The sequence below is a fragment of the Podarcis gaigeae genome, assembly GCF_964106915.1.
Source record: "Podarcis gaigeae genome assembly, chromosome: 12".
Classification (NCBI taxonomy): domain Eukaryota; kingdom Metazoa; phylum Chordata; class Lepidosauria; order Squamata; family Lacertidae; genus Podarcis; species Podarcis gaigeae.
The window spans coordinates 23,005,532-23,029,945 of record NC_139688.1 but is presented as its reverse complement, the minus strand read 5'-3'; the positions used below and the strand labels follow the sequence as shown (position 1 = coordinate 23,029,945).

The 24,414-nt window shown below is 41.5% G+C and overlaps 1 long non-coding RNA gene across 2 annotated transcripts in view; it reads right to left on the bottom strand.

Moving 5' to 3' along the window:
* LOC310828080 overlaps positions 1–24,414 on the bottom strand; it is a 33,871-nt gene that overhangs the window by 5,790 nt on the left and 3,667 nt on the right. The window lies entirely within an intron of this gene.

Genomic DNA, 24,414 nt, shown 5'->3' with positions numbered 1-24,414 from the left:
TTGCTATATCAAACTTTGCTCCTGATTTTGGTTTAGAAGAAATGCTGTGAGATTTGCATTAGGCAAGGATTAAGTAAAGGTGGATAGGTGGTGACTGTACTATTGTAAACCGTAGTGCTGTTAGGATACAACTTTGAGGTCTAGAGTCCCACTCAGCCAAAGGAGCAGGTGTGTCTACAAATGCAGAGTGGGCACAGCACATATTGAACTAAGAGAAGTACAGTGGTACCTCTAGTTACGAACTTAATTCGTTCCAGAGGTCCGTTCTTAACCTGAAACTGTTCTTAACTAGAGGCGTGCTTTTGCTAATGGGGCCTCTTGCTGACGCTGCACCGCCGGCACACGATTTCCGTTCTCATCCTGGTTCTAAACTTGAGGTAACTCTTCCAGGTTAGCAGAGTTTGTAAACCTGAAGCGTTTGTAACCTGAGGCTTTTGTAACTCGAGGTGTTCGGTGTTCCATTGCGCCAGAAGCAGCTTAGTCATGCTGGCCACATGACCTGGAAAAACTGTGGACAAACGCTGGCTCCCTCGGCCTGTAAAGCGAGATGAGCACCGCGACCGCAGAGTCGTCTGCGACTGCACTTAACTGTCAGGGGTCCTTTACCTTTTACCTTAATTCCCTCCACAGAGTTACAATTCTCAGAGTGGTTTAACAATTTATCCCTCTTCCCAAGGAATTCTGGGTATCGTAGTTCCGTTAGGGGAACAAGAATCTCCTAACAACTCTCAGCACACTTCTTTGGGGGAAAGCTATGGCTTTGGTATGATACTGCTCTAGATGGATGGCTGAATCTGCCAGTTTTGGTTTATTTCTGCTACTCATTCTTTCCATCCTTAAGTTCAATTGGCACATGTTTTGCACTTTTAAAAAACACACACAACAATTTCTCAGCATTTCAGTGCATGTTTCTCCTTGTATTTATGTAGACATACATCATTTTACCTAAGATAAATTTTAAAAGCATATTAGGCAAATGTTTAAGTTTTGCCAATATATGCATTTTAATGCACACTTTCCCCTAATATGTACATGCTTGTATACAAGTTTTGGGTTGAATAACTGCATTACAAGATTCAGAGAAGTGTGAGTTTCAGAGGACAGCTGCTTTTCAGTTCACATGTTTGCTTTGAGAAGTGCAGATTAGAATTTCCCCCACTGTATTCACTATACAGTGGTACCTCAGGTTACATATGCTTCAGGTTACATACGCTTCAGGTTACAGACTCCGCTAACCCAGAAATAGTGCTTCAGGTTAAGAACTTTGCTTCAGGATGAGAACAGAAATCGTGCTCTGGCGGCGCAGCAGCAGCAGGAGGCCCCATTAGCTAAAGTGGTGCTTCAGGTTAAGAACAGTTTCAGGTTAAGAACGGACCTCCGGAACGAATTAAGTACTTAACCCGAGGTACCACTGTATATTTAAATGTAAAAGACTTTTTTTTTTGCTTGTTTGCAAAAGATGCCAAAACGAAAAGGGGAAGAGATATGCTCTGCTGTGCTGCATGGCAGAGTGAAAGTCTGCATATTTATTTTCCTTGCAACTCTATTCTGGCCACCAGATTGCTTGATGTTTGCTGTACACAAAGAGCAGAACATGTGCTTCTCATCTGTATGACCATCTTGGGAAAGGCCAAGGAAATTATAAATATCTCCCACTGTACTGTTCTCACTTTTCAAAGCAAGGCGAGCCTGCAGAGAGATTGTGTTTCAAACTGAATCTCACTTTTAAAAGAATCAAGAAAAACACAAGCTGCTCTGCCCTTGCTTGTTTGTTCGCCTGCACTGAGAGAAGTGGAAGGAGCCAGGAAGGAGGCAATGCACCGGCCTGGACCAACAATAGCTCACAACCTGATTAACTATGCTTCCACAACCCCCAACATTGTAACATGCTTATTCTCATACTGCCAAGGGACCCCAAACACCAGTAGGGCAGGAGGCAAGGAGACCAGTAGGGCAGAAGGCAAGGAGGTTGGTGCCAGAGCCAGTGACAGGTGCAAACAGCTACTTACACTTTTGTCCTCCACAACCACTTTGGTTGAGTTGTATAGGGGCTAAGGAAGATGACGCTGACAGCCAGTGCCATCCCCTGGACCGGTTGGCAGTAAGAAGGCAGGCAGGTGTGGAGTGCCTGAAGGCAGAATGAGGTTGGGCGTGTGTGCCCCATTTGCCCTAAGGAAACAGCCTTCACTGGCTACTAACAGCCTGCCCTCCACTGATTTAAAACCCAAGAGAGGGTGTTTGGCTAAAGGAATGCTGGGGAAACACAAATGTCCTAGGCAGCAGCCCTGTTCAGGCATTCACTCCATAAGTTCTCAAGAAGTTCAGGATAGTGTGCACCAGTAGTGGGGAGTGTGTTGGGAAGAGGGAGGAAAAAACCACCAGCAATTTCTATCTGGCCCATCTATGCTTCCCTATCTCCAGACACAGGCGCTTCCCTCTCCCATTGCTCTCACTACAGCTGCATCCTCCACTTGTATCACTACTGCTTCGTTCCCAGCAGCTTGAAAAGGGCTGAAGTCGAGTTGCAGGCCTCAGCTCATTACGTAGGCCCAAAGTGGACAAAGTAGAAGTATTCCCTCTGCTTCTCCCTGTATGATGCTGCCACCCAAGCTTGGTTGTAGAAGCATTACACCTAGCCTAGTCTGCCCAACAACAAGGCAGACCAGATGCAGGTATGTTATTGTCAGGAGTCTGGCTGGCTCCCCCATTTCCCAGCAGTGTGGTGCACAAACAGGCTTCCACCCAATGCTGGGAAATGCCCTGAGTATTTGAAATGTTCACTCCTCAACCAGCGTAGCAGATAATATGCTAATGTTCACTAATTCCTAGACAACCTGCTACAGATGAGAAATTATGCTAATTAAGGGTTATCTTTTTTGTTGTTGCCTTTTTCCATTTAATATTCAGATTCTAGGAATATATATCTATATACCGTATCTATAGATATATCTCACTTTTTTACTTGCTAGCAGGGTAGCCATATGCCCTACTTTAAAGGGGGGGGAATCCTTAGTACAGTGGTACCTCGGGTTACATACGCTTCAGGTTACATACACTTCAGGTTACAGACTCTGCTAACCCAGAAATAGTACCTCGGGTTAAGAACTTTGCTTCAGGATGAGAACAGAAATCGTGCTCCGGTAGCGCGGCAGCAGCAGGAGGCCCCATTAGCTAAAGTGGTGCTTCAGGTTAAGAACAGTTTCAGGTTAAGAATGGACCTCCAGAATGAATTAAGTACTTAACCCGAGGTACCACTGTATGACGTTCTCCTCTATAGTCTGTATCTATAGATATTAAGCAAACTCATGTTCTTGGGTCTGTTAATCCCAGGGATCTCTCATAAAAAGGTGAGGCAATTCAACAGATAAAACTTCATTAATACCCGAATACTAGTAGCTTCAAATGTTGTGGGAACACCTGTAATTAAGTATACAGTATGAACAAACAAGGGTCACTAAGAGTTCCTTATAATTGCTACCCAAAGGGAAATAGATTTGCAGAGGTAGTTCCCAAGGCAAGTAAGTTCTTATACCATAATGGGAGTAATTTGAGCAAGAAATTCTACTGAGTTTGATAAAGCAACATAAGATATGGCACACAATTGTGTTTTGAAACACAAAATGGAATTGGTTTATGAGTATTTGCATTGCTTCATTAACTTGCTTGCCTATTAACGTACTCAACAATATGGCATTAAACCTCCTTTTCAAAAGCATTTATATTTTTAGAACCTTGTTAGCACCACAAAGTGACAGGCTGTGAGTACTATTCTCTTTATGTAGACATTTTGGAGATAATGAAGGAAGTTGCAAAAATATTTTGAAAACGTTCAATAGTAACTAAGTTACTATGATAAAACTTGGCTTTTGTTTTCTGGAGGAATGAAGGGCTTCTGTTTTCAAAATAATCAGTGTAATACTGAGGTCAAGAAGCTTAGTCTTTTAAAGAAAAATAACATTTAAATAATTATGTTTACAATAGGAAAAAAAATTATTTGCAAAACTTAGTCACCAGTCTTACTGCCACATTCTGTATATTTGGCAACTACTATTTTAAAACAAGGACAGCTTGTAATATTCCTTCAGTTAAATAATTGGCTGAAATATTTCAAATCCAGGTTTTGTTTCAACTCCTTCAGCTGATACAATTGTGGAGTTTTACTTGATTAAGTCAATGACTTATTAATGGCCAACGTATGGCTTTTGGTTCAAAAACCTACATGTCAGCCTACAGGAAATTAAAATACAATATAAAATAGACAACATGTCAATTAAAAAAACCCACACATCAAACCTACAAAACAGAGACCAGCTTATTGTATATTATTAATTACTGTTATGTATAAAGGATTGATGCTTTTGAATTATGGTGCTGGAGGAGACTCTTGAGAGTCCCATGGACTGCAAGAAGATCAAACCTCTCCATTCTGAAGGAAATCAGCCCTGAGTGCTCACTGGAAGGACAGATCGTGAAGCTGAGGCTCCAATACTTTGGCCACCTCATGAGAAGAGAAGACTCCCTGGAAAAGACCCTGAAGTTGGGAAAGATGGAGGGCACAAGGAGAAGGGGATGACAGAGGACGAGATGGTTGGATAGTGTTCTCAAAGCTAGTAACATGAGTTTGACCAAACTCTGGGAGGCAGTGGAAGACAGGAGTGCCTGGCGTGCTCTGGTCCATGGGGTCATGAAGAGTCGGACATGACTGAACGACTAAACAAGCAACATAAAGGATTGGATTTAACGTTCCTGTGAACAGAACTCCACTCATGGGATGCTTCTGCACTAGAAAGGATGTGTGTGGAGAAAAGACAACTTTGACATATCTCCTGCCTACCCCCCACAGCCCATTGCCAGCCATTAAAAGCTGCTCTTGAAAAAAAGGAGAACCGGAACATTTGTAGTTTAAAGAAGTAATGGCTTTTTATCCTTAAACTACGGGGCATGCACTGATCATAGCCAAAGAAGTATAACGGCAAGTGCAAATGGCACTGAGAGTGCAATTGTGTATAGCCACCATTATAGAATCGTGAGCATAAATCATCATAAATGAGCAATAAATATAATCTCTGGAGGGGCTCTTATTCAGACTGGGTGTTATATTAAAACAGGCACACATAAAGGGGGCAAGGTATGGTAGATTAGCAGCCGTTTGGCCTAGTATAACTTCAGACAGGTAGAAAACATAATTAAAAGAAAAGCTTTTTATCACGGCTCACGTGTTTGTATGGATGCGATGAAACTGAGCAGGTGGAAGCTTATGTTACATGTTTGCACTGGGCCTGGTGGGGGGGGGGAATGATGCTTGGGTCCTGCTAGTAGCACGCAGAACCTGTAAGGTTACATGGGGAGGATTGTAGATCTCAGGTGAGAAAAGGTTCCCTGGCCCTGCTTTAGAGATACAGTGGTACATTGGTTCTCAAACACCTTGGTACTCAAACAGCAAAAATTCAAAAGTAAGTGCTCTGGTTTTTGAATGTTTTTTGGAAGCCGAATGTTCGATGCGGCTGTCGGCTATTTTCCCTGGGGCACCTGCACCAATCAAAAGCTGTGCCTTGGTTTTCGAACATTTTGGAAGTCAAATGGACTTCCAGAACGGATTAAGTTTGGTGCTTTTGTTTTTGCTATTTTGCCTTTTTGTCTTTGAGGCTTTTTCGGTTAATTTGTTTTTGTGACTGTGTGGAACCTAGTTCAGTTACTGACTGATTGTGTGACTGCAGAAATGGATAGAAGCCCTCCATCCAAACAATGACTCTCATCAGTGCAGGTAAGATTTTTTTGATTTTTTTTTATCATCTACAATACTGTATTATTTCATATAGTACAGTACATTGATTATTGCTTTCATTTTATGGATAAATGGCCTCATTAGATAGTAAAATTCATGTTAAATTGCTGTTTTAGGTGTTGTTTTTAAAAGTCTGGAACGGGTTGGAAGACACAAGACCTACCCACTCTGGAAGAATGGCAGATGAAAGTAATGGACTATATGGAATTGGCGGAAATGACTGGCAGAATCCGAGACCAGGGAGAAGAGTTGGTGGAAGAGGACTGGAAGAAATTCAAAGATTATTTACAGAAACACTATAAAATTTTTGAATGTTAATGATGCTGGAATGAAATGAAGTGGTTTTAGCAGTAAGGCAAAATAGGAGTATGTAAAATTGGATTGATATTAGACGAAAATTTGAAGTTATATTAGGTGAAGACAAAGAATTAAGAGTAAATTAAGAGTAAATAAAGAGGGTATGGATTTGCTGAAATAACTATTTAACTGGAATACAAAAAAGGGAGGCGTGAGGAAGTCATGAAAATAAGCAAATGAATGATAAGATATCAGAATGAGGGATTTTTATTTTTTCGTTTTTTCTTTTTATGTTAAATTTTGGGTTTTGTATTCTTTTTGTATTTTTTGTTTACTGTGTACTGTTTGGTAACCCTTTTTCTTTTTGTTAAAAACTTAATAAATATGAATTTAAAAAAATATATAAAAAAAATAAAAGTCTGGAACGGATTAATCCATTTTGCATTACTTTCTATGGCATGCCTTGGTTTTGGAACGCTTTGGTTTTGGAACGGACTTCTGGAACGGATTCAGTTTGAGAACCAAGGTACCACTGTATACAGGCTAAGCAACCTCTTCCAAATCAGCTGTATTTGTACCTAACTGTACTTCTCTCTTGCCAGGATTAAGTTCCAGTTTAAGTTTCCCCAAAGGTGAATGCCATGCCAGGGCTGCCATATAAAGAGAGCCGGGCGTAATCAGTGCCCCTCGCTTTTCCAGAATACAAGATTGCTTCTCCAGATGACAACCACCGATATCTCCAGTTATTATGAGGTATTAAAAACTCTCATTTAAAACTGCCCAATATGCAATCCAATGAAGAATGGACTCATATCTGTAACAGTTGTACAGTGGTACCTCAGGTTACATATGCTTCAGGTTACATACGCTTCAGGTTACAGACTCAGCTAACCCAAAAATAGTACCTCAGGTTAAGAACTTTGCTTCAGGATGAGAACAGAAATTGTGCTCTGGCGGCGCGGCAGCAGCTGGAGGCCCCATTAGATAAAGTGGTCTTCTGGTTAAGAACAGTTTCAGGTTAAGTACGGACCTCTGGAACGAATTAAGTACTTAACCCGAGGTACCACTGTATAGTTGATTGGTTCACTCCATTATTATGTCTCTGCATGACTAAAAGAACAGCACTTGCAAAGTTTTTGCCAGGGACGACTTTTATTTATATAAAAACATGAGCTACCTTGGGTATCTTGCTCTGGGGTCCTAGCAATAAGGAGGACACACAGCTAGTATTGCTGGATATGCAGCGAAAACTCAGAGGTAATGCAAGTCGGCAGCAAGGTAACCCATAGCTACTCGCCAAACGCTGAGCAATATTCTTATTAATCTTTTCATGCTTTGCCGTGGGCCCCTTCAAGGGGTGTCTGGTTTCACAGTGTGGCAGAGCAGTGGGAGCCGATAAGCTGCACACTTCTTTCTCCCAGAGCCACCGCAGAAAAGAAACGCGAAAGGCCACTGAATCATGTTACTGGATGGTTTTGCAGAATAGGACTGAGGAACATTGTTCCTTCGAGCTCCAAGCTCTCTCCATTATCAGGCCGTATAGAAATAGATATTTGCAAAGGCAGCCAAGCACACTCTTCATTTTTTAAAGGCAGGCTTCCAATCGTGCCTGGCTCACTGCTTACTTTAATGCAGCTTTGATCTCTGTTACTCTGATGTCATCTACTGCAATCAGCAGGGGGAACTTGGATAGTCAGCCCCTCTAGAAGCAAAACTACACAGCAAACCTGATTTTTAAAAATTAATTCCCTCTTCCTAGAGAAGTCAACTGAGTTCTCATGGCGCTAGTCTCACTTCCAAATATATTGAGTATTGAGCATTTATCCTGATTTGTTTGTCCAGAGGTTATGCAGCTTCCCGTCAATGGAATGTTTTACCATACTTTCTAGTACATTTATCTTTCACTTTCCTTACTGCAAAAAGTGTGGGAATGTTAAGGATAGTAGGAAAGGATGTATTGAATAAGTTTTGCTGTTGCTGCTGCTTTTTGTCTCACTTTGGTTGTATATAGTGCACAAATGTTGCTTGTTTAATTTTTTGACACCCTGCCTTTCAGTGCATTATTAGGACAGGACAGTTGCACAATAACTGTAGATCATGTGATGTAGCATTTCTATGATTTCTCATTGGGACCCTGCACTGGACCTACACTATTGCCAGGCAAAGCTTGATGGTCTTCAAGAGTGCATATTGCCCGCAGCTGTCCACTGTACCCCTCAAAATCTTATATAGTGGTACCTCAGGTTACATAGGCTTCAGGTTACATACGCTTCAGGTCACAGACTCCACTAACCCAGAAATAGTGCTTCAGGTTAAGACCTTTGCTTCAGGATGAGAACAGAAATCAGGCTCCGGCGGCATGGCAGCAGCAGGAGGCCCCATTAGCTAAAGTGGTGCTTCAGGTTAAGAACAGTTTCAGGTTAAGTGCGGACTTCCAGAACACATTAAGTACTTAACCTGAGGTACCACTGTACCAGCAGAGGAGTCACAAAGCTCCTGGCTGTGTTTCCTGCAACATACTATTAAAACTACCCTTATGGAAGTTGTTACTATCATGAGTAGTTGCCAAACCATTTTTAAAAAAATGTACTGGGTTTTTAAACATGGAACAAACTGGGCCCGGGCCTGCTCCAGAGGGGCAAATCAAAGAGGAAAAGTGAAAACATCTGTTTGTGTTTTTGAAACCATGACTGAATTGTAGTTTGCTCACAGTGAACAGGTCACGCAAGGGCTTCACCATGGACCAGACAAGAGCCTCATCATTCATTTTGGGATACCTCAAAACTCTGTTTCTGCACACATGCTAACAGCCTCGCATTTGCCCATGGGAAAGCAAACTCTATTCCCAATGGGGTGAGGGTGGGGAGACACATGTGAAATCTCACTGTATACAAGTGACAATAAAGTATTTCAGTGTAGCCACACAATGTGGGCATCGTCCTTCTGTGTTCGATTGCCGGCATGGCATGAGGGATCAGACATGAGGAACCACTAACTGCTGACAAATATAAAGTGATCACCACTCAAATGTTTGGTTTCTGGGGCTTCCCCCACCCACCCACAAGCACCCTGCCTTTTCGTTAACTTCTGCATCTGACTGGGATTAATGTGAAAAAGCAATACCAACTTGTCAACTGTGAAATACAAGCAAGCCTGAAAATTAAAATATGCAAATCTAAAATGATATGCAAATCTACAGGCTTAGGAACACAAAAGGGCAGAGGAGGCTGCGTGATGGCTGAAAAGCTACAGCAGGAGACAGAGTTGCTCGCCACGTTATTCCCGACAGCGTAGAATCAAGTTACGTTGAATAGATTTCAGAATATATATTCCTACCACACACTATTTGATTTTACTAATGAATTCAGGAATTCAGCCCTAATATGATTCACCCTGGTATTCAGGAGAGGTTTATTAGTTCTTAAAATGCTTTATGCAATGACAGCCGTTTGTCATTAAAACTGCCAGCTTTTGTGATAACGGGAATATTGGAATCATAATGAAAATGCTGGCGCGGTTTGGTGCTTCTGCTACAGGGAAGGCATTTTCCACACAAAACACACACACATGATCCCTGTCATCCCGTATCATGGTCTGTGTGTGATCACACCATATATATATATATATCCCGCTCCCCACCCCTCATGCATTTGCAGTGGTACAAAAAATAATGGTATACCAGAAAGAATATGAGAAAGCGCCTGTCAGGCCCACACACAGGCACGCAGCACATACATGCAATATTTTCTCTCTCTCTGGGCATTGCCTCTCCACACTTGTGACAACCCTGAAGGAATGTCAGCGACAGCCAATTAAACAAGCAGCTGTCACCCGAGGTGCAGATCAAGTCTAAGGTTGTGAAAACAGTAATAGGAAAAGAGTGTCCCCAATGAGGGCAAAAGCAGCTTATCATAGTTCAGGCAGTTCCCTTGGAGACTGAAGTGTCTTTCAGTCTTACGCACAGTCTGTCACACAGAAGTATCTGAGCAAAGATGGACTCTCCGCGAAACAAGTGAACGGAAAGCAGTAATTAAAACCCAGCCTGCCGGACGCTGCTTTCTAAAATCCCAACTGGGATAGAAAAGAAGAGACAAGATCCTCCTTGAAATTTGAGGAGCGCAATGCATGAATGGGCCCACAATCTTCACCGGAGCTTGATGGCTACCACCCTATAAGCTCAGAAGCCTCGAAACCTTCCAGGAGTTTGTTTAGATTACAACATCCTGACAGGGGAAAATGTATTGCGCAGGGGTTTCGTTAAAAGCCTCAGAGCCCTTCCCTTTGAGGTCACTGCTTTAAATTCAGCCTGGGTCTTAAGGCAAGGTCACATATACATGGCCATATTTTTGAGAGTAATTATAGCACTGTCGATGCTCCACCAGTGTTATTAGCGACTGTCAAAAAGAGGTCAGGCATGTTTACAGGAGCAGGAGTTATTAGCAGTAGTAGCTGCTGTGCATGGAAAGTGTCTCTTCCATCTGAGCTCTGGGTAAAGGAACATCATTCTCCAGCCCCACATGCGTAAGGAGGGCCGCCATCTCACTGTGTAAACTTAAAACATTCTGACAGCTTTATCCACAGTATGGTTTGGTGAGGTAGTACTTATGTTTAAGCTGACTAGGGTGCCCAGGTGTCCTGCTTTACGGATGACAGACGTCTAGTTGAAGGGCTGCCAGAAGACAGACCTCTGCCTGAATGTGTCCTTCATTTGGAAGGCTATCTGGCTGAATGTTTCCTGTTAAAGAACCCTAAGAAGGGAGACTGAAGGCCCTGAAGTTGCCCATCAGCTGTGAGCACCAGTCACAATCTTCCTCCCCACCATAGTTGTTTCTAAATTTACAGCTATACATATAAATGCAGATCTGTGCCCCCTTTTGTCCTTTTTGTTTAGGACAATATGCTGTGCAATACGATGGGATAACCTGCACATACAAGCAGGGCTTTTTTCAGCCAGAACTCGCTGGAACTCAGTTCCGGCACCTCTCAGCTGGACCCCATTGCCATTATTATTTTTAAAAATGTATTTTTATTAAAGATTTCCTTGATTTACAAAAGTACAGTATGTGCAATGTCTCTCTCTCTCGTCCCCCCCCCGTAACATTTTTACAAATCAGTTTCATTTGTTGAGACATTAGGAAGAAAAGGGGGAAAGAGGTGGGGGGGAAGGATGGGGGGGTGATGATGTTTCTATTTTACTTAATATATGTGGGGTTTGGTGTCATCATTGCTTGTGCAGGTTCTTTGCTGCTCACTTGTGTTCCTTTGGTGGTGAGAGAGGTTGGGGTTGGCCTAGAGTGTGGTTGTTCATTTGTGGTTGGCTGTGGTGGTCTTTGTTTTCATGTGTGAGTGGGGCGGGTGTGTGTTTTGGGTCAGGTTAGCCATATTGATTTGTATGCTGTTGGTGGATTTTTGTAATTGTCTTGTTGGGCTGCGTGTGTGATAAGCCCCATTGCCATTATAAGAGAAAATGGGAGATGTTCATGGCAGCGGCGGAGGAAGCCGCTTGGACGCCTGGGGTGCTGCAGCCAGCAGCAGGGCGAGCCGTCCATAGGGGCGGGGTGCACTGTGGGACCTCCAGAGTCTGCCTGCCTCCTCCCACTCAGCCACCCTACAGCTGGGGAGGGGGAGGCAGCAGGCGCACCGTTTGGGCATCACGGAGCCTGTGCGCTCCCAAGCCAGCGTGTCTCTCCCAGGAGAGACGTGTGGCTTAGGCACATTGCAGGCCCCGTGGTGAGTGCTGCCCAGCATTTTGTCACTCCCCCTCAGTGGTAACACCCGGGGCGCACTGCACCCACCATACCCTCCTTCCTCCACCCCTAGTTCATGGTGAGTTCCAGCACCTCTTTTTCTAGAAAAATAGCACTGCGTACAAGTACAAATCTACTCTGAGTTATCACAGGCTAGTGATTCTGGAATCTGGCCACCAGAGACACAGTGGGGCCATCTCAAAGGCGGCAAATTTGTATTTATATTTTATGAGTGAGAAAGCTAATAAACAAATATTTTAAAAAATACTTTTGTTAAGCTACTGGGAGTCAGAAGACCATGCTGATTTACTGCACAGCATCCAGAGATCTGCCAGCTTTGTTAACGTATGACTACTTCATTCATGTCCTCTGCTTTGCCTCAGCAATAACCTGCAGGTTCCAACCAATGCTTGAGACAGTGACAATTTACTACTCCCCACCCCCCGTATTTTTAAAAGGGGAGAGCTTTTGTGGGTTATTTCCCCCACCATGTCTCTGTGTAAATCAAGGAATCAAGACAAGGCACACTTCTAATTTAATTAAATATCCAGGAGCTTTTTTCTATAATCACTGTGTAAGATTGAAACTAACTAACAAAGCAGTCCTCACTCAGAAACTCACTCATTTTAATTTAGAAGCTCATATGCCACATTGTGAAGACTGGCTAGGCTGAAGGAAGTTGTTTAATTTAAGGATATAGGAAGTTGCCTTACAGACCCATACTATTGGTCCATCTAGTTCTGGCAGTAGCTCCCCAAGGTTTCAGAGGGTAATCATTCCCAGTCCTGCCTGGATCTGCCATGGATTGCAACTAGAAGCTCTGCATGCAAAAGGGTGAGTTATGCCACTGAAGTGTGGCTAGGGATAAGCAAATCTGTCCATTTCAGTTCATCTCAGTTCTCATTTTTCCAATCTTAAATTCAGTGCTCCAGCTTTGATAGACACACACAACACATAAGGCCTCATGAAAAGTCATCATTTTAATATGACTTTCTCCTATTTCATACGCAATATTGCCCAATTTACATTTTTACAAAAGCTATTTTCTCTAATGTAATCCTTTTTTGTATGTTATTTTCACTAATATATGTGTTTATATGCACACTCCACCTTAGTAAATGCATATCTGTACAAATTAACTTGTAAAGTTGGCTTGAAGTGTGAATGTTGAAGGGTGGGCTATGCTTTGGCTCCCATAGCTTTTCAGAAAGTGTGAATTTGCAAACTAAATCAGATTTCTAACCCTATCCATTCCTAATTGTATTAACTGCTGGAAAGGTTACATCACTAATTTATATACAACCACCAGTGTAAACTGGCATTGTACAAAGACTCGTATGGACAGAAGAACTTCCTTGGGAGGTGGCATCCCATTTCCCCCCACGAAACATCTTTCAGCTAAGCTGGAAACAGGCCCTTTCATGAGTGCAAGGGGCCTTATGCTAGCAGAAGGGCACCTCTGAATTTTATTTGACAAGATTGGTGCATACCTTAATTGAAAGGAACCTCTAAGCTGTTTGCATAAGGCAATATAAAATATTCATTAAAATGTGATAAAACGCTAAAAGCAAATTGAAGTAATGCCCCCTTCAAAATATAAATGAAACTAGAAGTTTTAAAACAGATACACATAACAAAACTGCATGGAAAAATTAGGCATCTGAGTAGGTGTAACTCAACCAAAATGCTGTTAGCAGGCAACATAAACTACACAGCAAAATGTGTTTGCCTACTATTCATAGGCAGGTTGCTGCAGAGAGCAGGCACTGCCCACAGCGAAGGATCTAACCATATAGTTTTGCAGTGCGGCCCTCACAGACCAAATCAATTCCCCCAAATAAAGAAAGGAATTAGTTTTGTTTAGTTAAACTTTTTTTTTTAATCAGTCTTGGCTGCTAACAGTCACACCAGGGTTTGTTTGTTACTTTATTTATTTAAAGCATTGTTAGCCTCCCCCCCCCCCAAGTTCTCCCAGAATGGCACAACACAATAGAAACCACAAAACCAAAACAAATTCAAAGACCAGCAACATCATTTTTTTTATTTTTTTGTTAAAGAGCAAGCATGGAACAATTACCATACCAAGGCAAAAATCAGCAGTGAGTCCAATAAAAACCACCAACTGATGAGAAAGGGGGGGAATCCTCAGAGATACAATTTCCAGAGTTGTTTAACAATCAGTCCCTCTTCCCAGGGAACTCTGGAAATTGTAGCTCTGCAAGGGGAACAGGGATCTTCTAACACCGGGCTAAGCAAACTGCACCAGATTCTTTGGCAGATGCTATTAAAGTGGTATAATAGCACCAGAGCGCTCCAATCCACTTTAATTGTGGAAACCTAAATTTCCAGTATGTTATTAAATCCTTCTTGTAAAATACAAGGAAGCTTTCCCACAGCATACAGGTAGCTGTTACTTAAACGCCTGCTAGTAAAGGGCCCAGTATAATATATGCACGCCTGGTATTATAATGATTCTGAATATCAGCACTACAAGCCACCCAAGCATACCAAAACCCTTGGCACCTTCTCCACAGCGCTGCAATAGGGTCTACAGATCATCATCGGTACACTCAGAATACCATCAACTAGATGCAACTCTGGACAGAAACCAACAGAGGGAGCTATGCTCACATCACACAATTAAGTAGGGCTCAAGCAGCCATATTAAAAACCCAAAGCAGGATGTTACCGACATGGCAAAAAAACACCAACCCACTATTACCTCTCATCTTGATGTGTTGCTTTCTGCTTGATAGATGTAACATTAATGAAACAGCCAAGTATTGGGATCACTGCAGGAATTAAGTTTGGAAGTCAACAAATTGGATGTGTGTGTTATTATTTACATTTTTCTCACCCGCTCCCTTCATTTTGAAATCAAATCATCTTTTTTTTTTAATTGTGAAAGCTTTATAAACTGTTCACATTCAACGGGACCGCGACTCCATCCAGAAAAGGAGAAATGGCCAGTTTCTCAGCCCCAGAAGCCACCTACCCACAGGGCCTTTGTCTTGCCAGGATTCAGTCTGCGTTTATTGGTCCCCCCATCCAGGCTGCCACTGCATCTGGATGCCAGTTCAAGACTCTACTCCTGATTCAGACATTATGGAGAAATAGAGCTGAGTGCCACCAGCATACTGATGATATCGTGCGCCAAAGATTCTAGTGACCACTTCCAATGACTTCATATAGAAGCCATTATATAGTTTGGTGGGGGTGGGAGAGGGGGAAGTTACAGTGTCACCCACTCTGGAACTGGCCCTGAAGGTAGGGCTGAAATCACTTCAGAGCAGTGCTCCAAGTGCCAACCACAGAATGGATCCAGTAGGATATACTGGTTGATGATAACAAAAGCTGTTGAATTGTCAAGCAGAAGTAACAGGTTCATACTCTCTCCTGTCCTTTTCCGGTTAAAGGCTCTCACCTTGTACAGTGAAATAGTAAGGATTACCATCTAAGAAAGCCCCTCCTAAGACCACTGAGTCCAGAGTCTCACATGACCTAACTGTGCCACTGCCCACTGGATTCACTGCAGCTGGATAATTGTGACAGAATTGCACTGATAACAATAATACACTTTGGATATAGCAGGGAAAGGGTCTGGATTCAACCACTGCTATGCTCAGGGATGTGGGTGGCGCTGTGGGTTAAACCACAGAGCCTAGGGCTTGCTGTTCAGAAGGTCGGCGGTTCGAATTCCCACGAGGGGGTGAGCTCCCGTTCCTCGGTCCCTGCTCCTGCCAAAATAGCAGTTCAAAAGCACGTCAAAGTGCAAGTAGATAAATAGGTACCACTCCGGCAGAAAAGTAAACAGCGTTTCCGTGCGCTGCTCTGGTTTGCCAGAAACAGTTTAGTCATGCTGGCCACATGACCTAGAAGCTGTACGCCAGCTCTCTCGGCCAATAAAGCGAGATGAGCGCCGCAACCCCAGAGTATGTCACGACTGGACCTTTACGTTTACGCTTAGTTGCAAAGGACTTCGGGGAAAGTCTGCCTGACTCTGGAGAGCTACTGCCAGTAGCAGATGATGGGCAGAGAGGCAACACTTACCTGACCTCCCACCAGCAGTGTCACTGTTGCTTAGAGTGGGAGGGGAAGGGCGGCAGGGAGGTTGGTGCCAAGGAGATACACCTTGCCTCTCCCAGTAACAGCAGTAACTTTGGTGCTGGGAGGTCAGGTGATGCAACTGCATTCCACCAGTCTCTACTGGGTACTGACATTTGCTAGGGGGGATCATGTGCTGGGCTAGATATAGACTTGTCTGTCAAAGTATTAGAGGCCTAATTTCATCATAATTGCCTGCATAGTCTTGGAGCAACATAATCACCTAACTACCTGCTTCTTCCAAGGATCTTTTGACATTGCTAAAGCCACACTGGTCACTCTGACATTTGCTAAAGTCTTCAGCAAACCATTCTAAAGGCATGCCCCAAATTCCTTGGAAATCTATTCTAAAACTACTCTAGGAAATAAATAATACAGAAACAAGCCTACATGCTAAGAATTGCCTCTTCCAATATTTACAATTATAATTCAGTGTTGTTGTTGTTTAGTCGTTTAGTTGTGTCTGACTCTTCGTGACCCCACGGACCAGAGCACGCCAGGCACTCCTGTCTTCCTGGAACTCTCTAGCTATCTTCATAATCCAGCACATGTTTACAATTTGGTCTCTGGTTCCTCTGCCTCTTCTAAATCCAGCTTGCACTTCTGGGAGTTCTCGGTCCACATACTGCTTCAGCTTGCCTTGTAGAATTTTAAGCATAACCTTGCTAGTGTGTGAAATGAGTGCAATTGTGCGGTAGTTGGAGCATTCTTTGGCACTTCCCTTCTTTGGGACTGGGATGTAGACTGATCTTCTCCAATCCTCTGGCCACTGCTGAGTTTTTCAAACTTGCTGGCATATTGAGTGTAGCACCTTAACAGCATCATCTTTTAAAATTTTAAATAGTTCAGCTGGAATACCGTCACTTCCGGTGTCAATTCAGTGTTAGTCATTGCTTAAAATACCCTCAAAAAGATGAGATCTCCAAAAAATTGCTACCTTTCAAATATATATACCTAGAGGTTTTCTTAGGTTTGCTTTTAAGCCTAGTATGTGCTTACTTATTATAAATGAAATGTATATACAAAAATGTATTTACAACTTTATATATACAACTCTAACAATTAATGTAAAGTACTATTTACACATATTGCATAATAGATCATGGAGAGAAAAAGTGTGTGATATATAATTTTTAATCCAATGTGCAAACAGATCAACAGAAAATAATAAGTGTGCAGCGCAAGCCTATCTACATCTAGTCAGAGGTCAGCCACCCTGACCCTGAGTTTACTGGGATTTACTCCCAGGGAAGTGAGTAAAAGGTTGCAGCTCTAAAGAAAATTATATTTTCTCAAGCCAGTTTTATGTGGTTTTCTATTTGAAACATCTCTCTTATTGTATTATATACAGAGCATTTTCATATATTTTTTATATTCATTTCTCTACTGCTCAGCATTTTAGTACTTATTCATCCAAGTAAAATATGTATGAGTAATCACTTTCCTTAACTTTCAGCACAGGAATGGAATTCTGCTATGCTGCCAAATACCCTCAAAAGAATGTGTTGCTAAAAATAAATAAATCTATTTATTAAAAAAAAGAGAACTCAGAGAGACAAAACAAATGCAAAAACAAAGATTCCCCCTAAATGAACCTAAATAGCCAATAAAACATTGCTTACTCATTTGATATGTGGGCTGCAATCCTATACACACTTACTTCTGAGGAAACCTCCCTAGGTTTGCACTGTTAGGCTTTTTACACTGTGCTCCTGATTCAGCTCTAATCATGCACAACAGTTCTGTGTTGCAGTGCATATTCCCCTCTGCTTCCCCCCAAATAATTCAGCCCCGTCAATGAGTGAAGCTGAGTATTGTGATGTAGATTTACAGAGTGATACAAATCTGCAGCAGAAGTGCATGCAGAAGCTGGTTTCATCAATATGAGCCTCATCATGTGTGGCAACCACACACACATCTAATTTGTTGTTCATGTGTGTACTGGGAAGCTCATATCTATTGCTGCTTTCTTGCAGGGAAATGGGCGCTTGCAATGGACACATGTAATGCTTTTCATGTTTATTTTTGAATGGAAAAAAATCCTTCAAAATCCTCATCCCAACTGAAGTAAAATCTAAATTATGTGCTACTTAGCCACACCATTCATTGCTTTTCCAGTGTATTTCTCTGTGTGGCGCTAGGGATGAATGAATCTGTCAATTTCAGTCGCTCTGAGTTTCTCATTTCTCCAATCTTAAATTCAGTTTTTCACATTTCCCCACCAGCATTTGAACGATAATTTTTGCCAATACACACATTTTTGTATGCTATTTTGTCTAAAACGCTATGCATTTCCCCCTAATATAATGCAATTTTGTATGTCATTAAAACTAATCCATGCTTTGTCATGCTGAGTTTACCATAGTATATGATTTTTTGGCACTTATTACTTGACAGGAGAACTGCATTGCAAACTTCAGAGAATTGCAAATTTCAAAATATGGCTGTTTCAGATTTTTCTGTATACTTTTGGAAAGTGTGAATTAGGTGGTTTTACCTTTAAATTTGAAATTACTTTCTTCCCCATCCTTACATGACGACAACAACAATCACAGTTACATTATAATTGCATTTGATGCAACTTGATTCTTGCCACAAAGTCACCCAGAGAAAGAATGTTCTACAGTGGCTTAGAAACTGAGCAAACAAACAAAATTAAAAATAAAGCTTTCAGATTTTCAAACAGCAATTTTTACATTGGAAAAAAGCAAAACAGTTAAGTGACTTGGAGGGGAAATATTTATGTTATAATGCTTTAATGAAGACGCAAATGGGGTTTGCAACTAATATAGAACATGTTTGTGTGAAGTCCTTTTAAAATGTTCACCATTATACAAAGCTGAAGAAAAAGGTAGACAAGGGGAGGGAAGACTTCATATTAGCGGAATGCAGGAAATTTGTTTTCAGGCTTAATAGAGCTGGGACGTAAATTGGCTGCTTCCCTTTCTATGAGAAAGAAGAGAGTATTTGATTAAGTTAAACAGGAGCAGTTTCTTTGTTCCCGAGGTGAACGAAAGCAGCTTCTTGGCCCAGGAAACTGACAGACCTGGGGGGCAGGGAATCTATTAAAAGAGATGACAAAGGAAGAAGGCACTTAAAGTAATCTGTCAAAATTCAGAATGAATCTTGGGAGGTATATAAAAGCTACATTCTTCTCTGATGCATAAGGGAGCCAGAAATGCCATGGAACGATTCAGGGCAATCCAAAAGAAGTGATTTCAGGATGTTGCATATGATAAAGTTAAACGTCTTAGCCATTTTGGAAAAGCAGAGCCTGGAGTTAAATTTACCAGGACCAATTAAAAGCTCACCATTCTTTAGAACTGTGGTCAAAAAGCAAAGTCCTTCAACAGCCTGCTCTGGAGCACAGGAAGGGGAAGCAAATAGGACTATTTTGGAATTATAAATTATTTGGAAAGGGTATTTATAATTGCATAGGTATTTTCCGTGCCCCAGTAGGGTTTTAATAGCCTCTCACAAGTGAAATCTACTAGGCAAACTATGTTGGTCCCATTGGTTGTTGTTGTCTTTTTAATAAAAAAGAGCAAAACCAGACAAATCTATGAATATAATTAGAGCTGCCAACCAAACAAATACACTAAATTGAAATAAATATGTCTATGATGTTTTCTAAGATGCTGAAGGAACTATAAGTTGCTTAAAAAATTTAGTTATCAAAAAGCTATCGCACATTATTACAAGGAAAACTCAAAGTGTCCCTATTTTTCAGGGCTGTCCCCGATTTCTGATTTGATCCTGGAATGTTGCACTTTTCCTTAGGATGTCCCTATTTTCATTGGAGAAATGTTGGAGGGTATATTGGGTGCGGGGACGCGGGTGGCGCTGTGGGTTAAAGCCTCAGCGCCTAGGACTTGCCGATCGAAAGGTCGACGGTTCAAATCCCTGCGGCGGGGTGCGCTCCCGCTGCTCGGTCCCAGCGCCTGCCAACCTAGCAGTTCAAAAGCACCTCCGGGTGCAAGTAGATAAATAGGGACCGCTTACCAGCGGGAAGGTAAACGGCGTTTCCGTGTGCGGCTCTGGCTCGCCAGAGCAGCGATGTCACGCTGGCCACGTGACCCGGAAGTGTCTCCGGACAGCGCTGGCCCCTGGCCTCTTAAGTGAGATGGGCGCACAACCCCAGAGTCTGTCAAGACTGGCCCGTACGGGCAGGGGTACCTTTACCTTTTACCTTATATTGGGTGCAGCTCAGTAAGTAGGGAGTTCTGAAAATGCAAGTCATCACTGAAAAGGCCTGTCTCTGGGTCCCCACCCCACCTACTACATCGTGGGAGAGACCACCAGAGAGGCCCCATCTGCTGATTCTTGAGCACAGAACGCGAGAAGGTGTTCTTGCAGTCCCAAGCCCTTGAGAGATTTAAATGTCAAAGCAAGCACCTTGAATTGGAGCTGGAAAACAATTGGCAACCTGTGTAGATATGTTCATGCCCTAGTTCTCCGAACAGCGTTCTTGCCTCGGGATTTTACACCAGGTGCTATTTCTGGAACATTTTCAAAGGCTCCTAGAACACATTTTGGGTTCGGAGATTGCCAGAGCATGCACAACCCTAGCCAGGATATCCTTATGCAGAAATGGTGCATCGGGCAGGCATAGGTGCTCCTAGCCACAGAGGCCACCTGCGGCTTGAGAGCCAAAGGTGGTTCTGGGAGCAGCCTCAAACAACACACTGGCTCCTTCAGGGGGAGTGCAGCCCCACTAAGAACAGGCAACTCTGCCAGCTCCAGAACATAAGGCATGCCCACTGACAGCACTTCAATTTTCTCTGGATTCAGTTTCAATTTGGGACTTAATTCTAAAGACACATAGGATTGCACAGTCAGTCAGTTAATCTACCAGTTAAAACTGAGAAGCCCTAAAGTTTACATATGCAAGGCAGTATCATGGTCAGGAGAATGTACTGATATGCTACATGGCAAGCAGGTTTTTGCAATGAAGGCATTTTTCCTTTAAAAGCTTATTGTTCAAATAGAAAAAGGAAAGATTCCTATTTGGGATACACAAGCCTTTGAGGTTTCCCTAAACTAGCTCTTTTGGGGCAAACATCACACACTGCATACATACATGCATGTAAAGCAAATTGTCTTTTATTGCTTTTCTATTATAATTCATTTGCTTTTCTATTATTATAACCTAGCAGTGGGGTTTGTATGGGGTGGGTTTTAGAAATGCGAAGACTTCCTTTTTTTTGTACCACAGACTTAATACTGAGACAGTTCTCAGGTCTGATTATCCTTCAAAGTCAATATTGATTTTGGGTTCATCTTTGGTCATTATTTACCTTCCAGACCAATAAATCTTTATCTTAACTTCTGTATAATTGATAAAGACTTTTAACTGACAGCATTTATTAGATAAATTCAGCACACTGAATTGTCTTCTTAAAATATACAAAGTAGCCATCTATAGGTAAAATATATGTTCTCTCCTAATACTTCTTTTTCACCTTTCTTTCTTTTGTAAAATTTGCAGCATCATATTGTTAGAATGGGAAACAAACTATGGAACCAACACTTTTAAAAAGCCTTATATACATATGAACAATGAAATACACATTACACAAACCGCACTTTGGGCCTTCTCTCACACTGCACTCATGTGAACACTAAGTTAATGTGAGCTAGAAGAGCCATTTTCTTACAATAGAAGTGGTCCATGTAAGTTTAATATTAAAATAGCAATTATAGGAGTTGCAAAACAACAACTTTTACTGTGTACTGCTTCACAATCCTTATCACATCTGTTATAACACACACAGAAGTAGATAACTAGAAGTCCCATTTTCACAGACAAGAAAACCAAGACTGAGACAATGACTGCATGTGAGCATAATGCTAAACCCACTGTTATTTGCTTTAAACATCTGTGGTTTGTAGAAAAATCCAGGTTCATGGATGATCAAGCAAACCACATTTGTTTTACTAACCTTGGTTTGTTGTTCCTTGCCCATTCTGTGTATACCTGGCTCTTATACAAAAGTGCTTTGTAGAAGACAGGAAATTGCTGCTTGGTCATTTGTTGCACCACTTTAATTGCACAAACTTAAATTTCTCGTATACCCTTCCTGAAAAATGCCAACGCCATGGAGGCAATCTATAATTTCAGGTTGTGGTTGTTGGCCCCAAAGAAACCATAGTTAGTTGCTTCAGGCAGGTTCTGATGTTCAAACAAACCAGAGCTAAGCTAAACAAACAATGGTTTAGCCTTACACCAAAAACCTAGCCAATGACTTGCCCAAATCAGGACCATCTACTGAAACCAAAGTTTAGCAGGCACCAGAACTCATACCTGCCTATCTTTCTGTTCATTGGGCTCTCTGAAAATTAGTGGGAGAATCTCAACTTGATACAGTAAAGTTTTGTGACATTTCACCAGTATATAAGCATGTGAGAAATGGTCTTGATGGCACAGAGCAAAGTTCATTTTGATCAGCCATTGCCTCTCATGTATAGGAACAATGGAAATTTCCATATCCTATTGTTTGGTTCCAGCAGTGGATAATCAACAATTTATTGACTCAGAATATAGAGGGTCCATTAAGGTTTCATGACTAATAGCCACTGACAGACCTAATAAGAACATGGCGACCTGGAACACCCCATTCCTAAGCACTTACTTGCCAGCAAAAATCTTACATCTGGGCTCTTAATGGAGCAGGGTCATACCAGTAAGTGTTCCTTTATTCAGCACTTTGGGTGAAAAGTGTAAAGGGCAAGGATAAAAAGAAAATTATTAAACAAGTCAATTTCTTACATTTTTGAATGGGAAAATAATATTGAGCTGCAAGAAAAGGAAACATCAAAGCCCCAAACTAGCTTCCTCCGAAATCAATGGGAGTCTGTCTATCGATTGGTTTAATGGAAATTAGGATTGGCCCAAAATCATTAGAAACGGCACAAAGACGGAGGAAATGAGGTAGACAAAACTCATTTCAATGTTAATCAGGAAAGAAGCAAGGATGGCGGGAGCGAAAAAAACGTAATAAATAAATAAGTGTCATCTGCATAGTTCAAACAACACAAACCACACAAAGTCAAAAAGAAGCAAATAAATAAGGACAATATGTTAAATTTTTAAAAAGTGTTCCCGAGAGCCTTCTACAGTACTTTTATTTTGCCTAGGTCTGACTCTCCCTTTGTCATAAAGCTATCAGTTGCAAAAAGCATATTGTGCTTTATTCACCCTCAAAAAACAAGATCTTAATAAGTTTAATGATCCAGATTATGGTAGGATTAAAAACAGAATCTGCTAAAAGCACAGTCTTAACAGCAGTTGTTCAGACTAAACAGTAAAGTGCAATATATCTACTGATTATTGATCCCAATTTTATAAGCATCCTAACATTAAATGTAAGCAACTCTGAACTCAGTATGATCTGTTCATTGTATTTTTCAAAATTCACATTCTAATTTTTTTGGTTAACTTTTATTCCTATTATAATTAATAGCAAGAGCAAACCTTGCATTCTTCTATCTCAAAAACACATTTTCCAAAAATCAGCAAAACAGTTCCATCCTTTGACAACACTACTACTGCAGTTTAATAAACAAAAATATTCATAATCTTATATTTCCATAAGACAAGATTCCAGAACTCAACCAAGCAGTTCCATCTTTCAGCAAAATCAGTTCATTCTCTAAGCTGCTCCCTGTACAGTACTTCTGACCAACTCCATCAATTTCTCTCAGACTATTTTGCAAGTAGAATTCAGTCTCATACTGGCAAATTCAAGTTGTGTAATTAAAATGGGTTTGGTACCCTTGTGCAACAAACCTCCTTCCTGCCCCAAATCAAAGTTCTTGTGTTAACAAAAATGGTAGGGGAAATGTACTGGACAGTGTTGGATAATAACTGCCATGTTGTACAACCTCCAGTAAAACAAATCAGAAGGAATACTCCATAAACAATCAGCATTATCTAACATCCTTGCAAACTCCGTACAAACAAAATCAGGATAATGCTCAATAAACCAGATGTCTGGGAGTTGGTTATGGTTGGAAATGATGATGGAGGAGTCAAGCTAATGGGCACCCAGGGGGGCTTCCAGGTGGGGGCGTAATACTGCAAGCAGGTTGTTTGAACAGGTTGTTGGTAACATTTAAAAAAGATCAAATACTGTATAACTGATTTCTCCCAGAAAGAGTAAAACCAGATTAAAATGGGGAAAATGTGAGCTAGTAGTTTGATATCACCAGTTGCTTGCAATGTTATTCAGTATTACAAGAATATGGGTTTGTTTGTTTGTTTGTTTGTTTGTTTGAAGAAAATGAAATCAGGAGGAAGTTAAACAGAGTAAGTTCCACTGATTGGTTGGCACAGCCATTCTAAGAACCCAAACCAGTAATTGTTTGATAAGCCAATTAATATATGTAGTATGAAATTTTTTAAAAATAGAAACAACTTTGTCCCAAGTCAGTGCACAAATGACCAAGTACATTATTCAGTTGGATTTTCTTCTTGGGAAG